Raw genomic sequence first — 5,192 nt, forward strand, 5'->3', positions numbered from 1 at the left:
TTATACATCATTCTAGAATCCTTCTAGATAGGATATTTCTAGAATTCTATTTTGGACCCTCTTTAGTTTTGGGCCTTCTCTAGTCTTGGGCTTTTATCTTTTAGGCCCAATTTACATTCTAACTCTTTTTTCCTAGGAGCTTCTCCATTCTTCTAGAATTTGCATTACACTTTAACAATCAACGTATACCAAATCATATTAAAGTTTCACCTGAACAAATTATTTCTTCTATCAGATCCATCAATTGCAACTTTGATTTTGGTGTAGGTTCTGGAGTTGAAGTGGAATACAAGCCTCTTCCAAGTGGACCAAATTGGTGTCCCTGTGAAGGACAACAAGAGTGTCACCATTGAACATGAGGTCACTATTCTATTCTCTACTCCAGTGTGTTGTTATGAACTTCCTGATTTTCCTTTTATATCTAATAAATGTGGATTCTGCAAGTGACTATTATTGAAAATGTATGCTGGAAGGATTTTGGACTTCTTATGTTTGTTTGGATTTCGTTCCTTGCACTACAGATTGCCAAGGTTGCTTTTGATATCNACTAATAAAGATTANTTTATACTTTNACNCTGCAACTTTTCTAACTAGAGACCAATATAATGTGCTATTGACAGGAAAACTATACGACAACTTGTTCAACATGGTATTGGGTACTAAACTTGTTACAGGTAATTTTTTTCAGGACATTCCTCCATAACATTACCCTTATACAAGAAAAATGTTTGTTACAACATTGATGAATTGATACATGTATTTTTATTTTTTCATGCAAATAGTATCTTTATATGTATATTATCTTTAAGCATGGTTCAAATATGTCTCACTACCAAAATATTCAGCTCAAAATGCAATTGAAAGTTATTTTCAAGAACCTATTTCTCTCTGTCTCTGTTTACATTCATGCAACAACTACCTTATTCAACTTAGTGTTATGTTATATTTGATTCTTTAAGCAATATGATTATTAGATGGGCTTTGGTTCTCTCTTTCTGATGTCTATATTCTGTGTGTATATGTGTAGGTGAAATGACAGAAAGAATGACACTAAGCTAGACTGTGATACGGAGATTATGAGAGTGAGAGAGATTATGTCAATTAAAGACAGGAAAATGAAGTGGCAGTTAAGAAAAGTGAGTGTAGCTTTGCATGGACTATTTTTTATGTATTCTAAAAAAAAAAAATTACTTGTGTGAGTGATTTAGAGCAAGAAAGTACTTTTGTGCATATTCAAATATTTAAGTCTATGTTTCTTGCTAACAAGAACGTATGCGTCATGAAGTTTTATTTTCTAAAAGAGTCTGCATTTTTATTTCTTGGATCTTCTTATGGATTTTTATGTATAAACTGTTTGATATAGATTTTATCAAAATTATTATCCGAACATTTTCCCATCTATAACTAAGCTTTTGAATGATTGGATTTTCTCCAACCCTTAGTGCTCAAGGATAAGATTTCATTTGAGTTTTCAGATAAAAAAATTATTTAGTTTGATAGTAACATATTCTACATTTTGTATTTTGTTCAAGTTCCACTATTCTCCCCTCATTAACTTCACCATCTCTGGCAACACAATCTGACGCACCTTCTTCTCCAACAATAGATTTTAGTAACCATCTGACAATAACCATTGATGGTATTTTTCCAATCAAACTAGATATCTTTGATTACTTCATGGTTCCTTTATCTTCATAATACTTTTGTCAACAAAAAAATTAGGAAGTTATTGCTAATGAGTTGAGACTGAATAGAGCTTGCAATGACAGTAAAGTATTAATAAGATATCATGGACATTTTGTCGCACTAGATGCATCATGACATGATAGTCAATTTACTATAGCACGATAATGTCCTGTTTTATCTACTTTTATAGAATACAAAAAAATGATAATATATTTAGAAAGATTATACTGATGGTTTTCTTGTAGAATTTGTATTTAGGTATCACATTGTAAAGTAGACCCTGTGACTTCCAATTATTTACTTATTTAATTATTTACTTTAAGTACTAATGTATTTGGAAAGGAGAGGAAACATTTTTGGGTTAGCAAGTTAAAGACAAGGATCAAAAAGAAAATTCCAAAAGCAATCTTCTCGTACCTCGAATGGTGTATATATTTAACATCAAGGATTCCATTTTTATTAAATAGAAATTTAGTACCACAATAATGAGTGACTTTCACTTGATCATTGCTTTTGATTATTTTTTTATGTGAATTATTATGTGAGTTATTATCATTTTTTATATATGATTAAACCACCATGTAGACTTATTTTTTGCCAGATATGATTTTTGCAGCGTCATAGCTATTATTTTATAATTGTATTTGTTTTATATTGGTAGCATACTATTTATCAAACAAATAAAGTTTCATATAAAGCTGCCACTTTTATAGATACTTGTTTTCTCAGCAGGAATGAATCAAAGGGTGTTTGTGGTGTATCGCCATGTTCTTGCAATGCGACCATTGTAATTGCTCCAATAGCTTATTTCGCACGGTATTCATCATGACCTCTCACTCTCTTTTCCATTACCCTTCAATTTCATCTCATGTATTCACTTTCTTTTTCCTTTCACAGCAGAAATTCTCGGTCCTATTACTTAAATTTGGAGAGTTCCTCTTGGATATTCTTAATCTCATTCATAGGTTTGTTTCCTTACATTTCTACTTATACTATAGATATCTCTATATATGGAAGGTATATGAATTATTGCAATGTATAAATTTTAAGGATGTGAATTGGTACATGTATTTGATCCTAATGATATATGTTGTAGCCTTGGTTGCCAACACAAGTTATTTTACCCATTTCCTTGAAGGTTATGCTATCCTAATGCTTTGTTAGCGGTGTACTCTATGTGTCAGATGGTGACTACCTCTCAATTTGTTTGTCCTCTCAATTTATTTGTCTTGGCTTAACTAAGTTTGATTTAATGAAGCATAAGATTTCTAGTGTCAGATGGTAACATTATTTTAGAGTTTATAACTTCTATGTAATTATAATGTCAATTGTAAATCAATTAAAAATATATCATATACAATTATATACTTTTATATTTTAAATTTTTTCAAGATTTAAACCAAAAGAGAATACAAAATTTGAAATAATGTTTTCAAATACGTAGTAAGAATTAATTTAATTTGATATTTTTGTAGGAATCAATCTATTTTGATATTTTTGTAGGAATTAAAGATGAGACCTCAATTATGCTGAGAAGGATTATGACGAGAAGGATAGTATTTTGGTGTAGCTGGCGCACGGTGTAGCTGATACGCATATATGAGTGTATATATTTTTTGTTAGAAGGTATTTTTTAAGTCTGAAAGTACAAAATTTTTTTTCATAGGAGGGAATCTTGTTTTCTAGATAAATAGTTGTTGGAATTAGTTTCTACAATTTTATTTTGGTTTTAACATAATAGCCCATAATGGCTTGACATACTGTAAAGTTCAAATTTAATGTTAGAATATAACAAGATATGGTTTGGAGTTGTTGAAATATTTCGTTACATGTTAAAAATCTAAAATTTGGTTGAGTTATATGCTTGACAGTGGGGTTATTTTTAGTTTTACTTTGGTTTTAAATATAAAGATACTAATGTTATAAAAAATATTTTATATTAAATTAATTATTTGAACATTTTTTAACGTGTAAATTTTATGATAATATATAAATAATTAATATTTTTTTTTAGAAAATAAGTTATTACATACGGATATTACATACAGATTTTTTCGTATATAATTACATATAGATATTATATACGGATTTTTCCTTATGTAATTTATATACGGATATTACATACGGATTTTTCGTATATAATTTATATACGAATTATCCGTATGTAATTTACATACGGAAAAATCCGTATGTAATTTCTATACAGCAAAATCCGTATGTAACTTATCTACACATCTTTTAGATACGGATTTTTGTCCGTATGTAATCCGTATGTAACATCATTTTATATACGGATTTTGGTGGTTATATACGGATTTTGACCGTATGTAACTGCGATTTTTCTTGTAGTGTTTTAACTGTGACCGAATACGCTTTACGCTCTCTGAGTTTTAATTCCGCTGCGCTATACTCTTCAAAAATACCCCCTCCGATACCGTCACATGAGGGAAGGATAATGATGAGAGATTTGAATTATCTATTTCTATATACTGGCCGTGAAGGAGATGAGATCAAAACAGTAAAAAGAAAAACATTCGAGAAGCCAGAGATGAAGGAAGAACAAGAAGAGAGCATAGCAGGTAATGATTATTATGAAAGCTGTTGTGTTTTGCAGGTGCCTGAGGATAAAGGGAGAAAAACCATTCACCCAAAATCAAAAGAAGATCCACTCCTACCGGGGAGCAAAGTGAGATTTAAGAAAAAGGAATGGATAGTAAAGGAGCTGAAGGAAAAAGGAATGGTGGAGATTCAAAGACCATATTCAACAGTGATCAAGAAGCATCTACTGAGGGATGCTAAATTTTTGGTATCCACTGAAGGATATCTGGAAGGTACACCTACTGATGGGTGGTGGAAGGTAGTGCAATTACTAACAAGTGCTAACCAGGTTTGGGTCAGGCTCGTGACGTTAAACAAGCGCTACTAGGAGGCAACCTAGATTTCTTCTTACACTTTTGCATTTTAAATTCCTAGAATTGGTTGAATTTTTATTTTGGTGTGTACTCTTGGCTTGAATACTTTTTCTGAAAATGTTTGACTGACTGATGTGCATGATGGAGCTATTTGATGATTATTTGATGTGGATGACAATTAAGTGGCAATGCATGATGATATTCTGTGAAATAGATGTGTGAGGAATTATGATTGTGGTCATGATCCTAAGCATGGTGTATGAATGAATTTTTTGTCAGAAAGCATGTGTGTGAGATTTTGAGCTCCACAATTTTTATTGATGTATGCATTGTATACAGGAAAACATGGATGTTATTGCCTTAATCTTGATGATCAATTGAATTGGATGTGAATGTCATATGATCAAGGCCATTTTTGAAAACCCTTCTCTAGCCAAATTTTCACCCAAAGTGCGTGAAATATTATACCCTTTTGAACCTTAGCCTTAAACAGGATGTGAACCCTGGTTTTTAAATTCTTTACCTTGAGTTGGGATGAGCTTAATTGTATGTGATGAAAAGGTTCAAGTTTGGGGTTGTACGGGGGAAAATTGA

At 31.2% G+C, this 5,192-nt stretch overlaps 1 long non-coding RNA gene across 4 annotated transcripts in view; it reads left to right on the forward strand.

Annotated features, from left to right (window-relative positions):
- LOC111241572 overlaps window positions 1-3,439 on the forward strand; it is a 9,663-nt gene extending 6,224 nt beyond the window's left edge. The window contains exons 4-9 of one of the 4 annotated variants that reach the window (XR_002667624.1): window positions 268-360; window positions 621-674; window positions 1,028-1,136; window positions 2,416-2,502; window positions 2,584-2,651; window positions 3,190-3,439. This is a non-coding gene — a long non-coding RNA (uncharacterized LOC111241572). The remainder of the gene's footprint in view (window positions 1-267; window positions 361-620; window positions 675-1,027; window positions 1,137-2,415; window positions 2,503-2,583; window positions 2,652-3,189) is intronic. The other 3 variants (XR_002667625.1, XR_002667626.1, XR_002667627.1) reach the window with 3 other exon arrangements.
- Window positions 3,440-5,192: the final 1,753 nt, after the last annotated feature.

This window comes from Vigna radiata, chromosome 5 (assembly GCF_000741045.1).
Source record: "Vigna radiata var. radiata cultivar VC1973A chromosome 5, Vradiata_ver6, whole genome shotgun sequence".
NCBI lineage: Eukaryota > Viridiplantae > Streptophyta > Magnoliopsida > Fabales > Fabaceae > Vigna > Vigna radiata.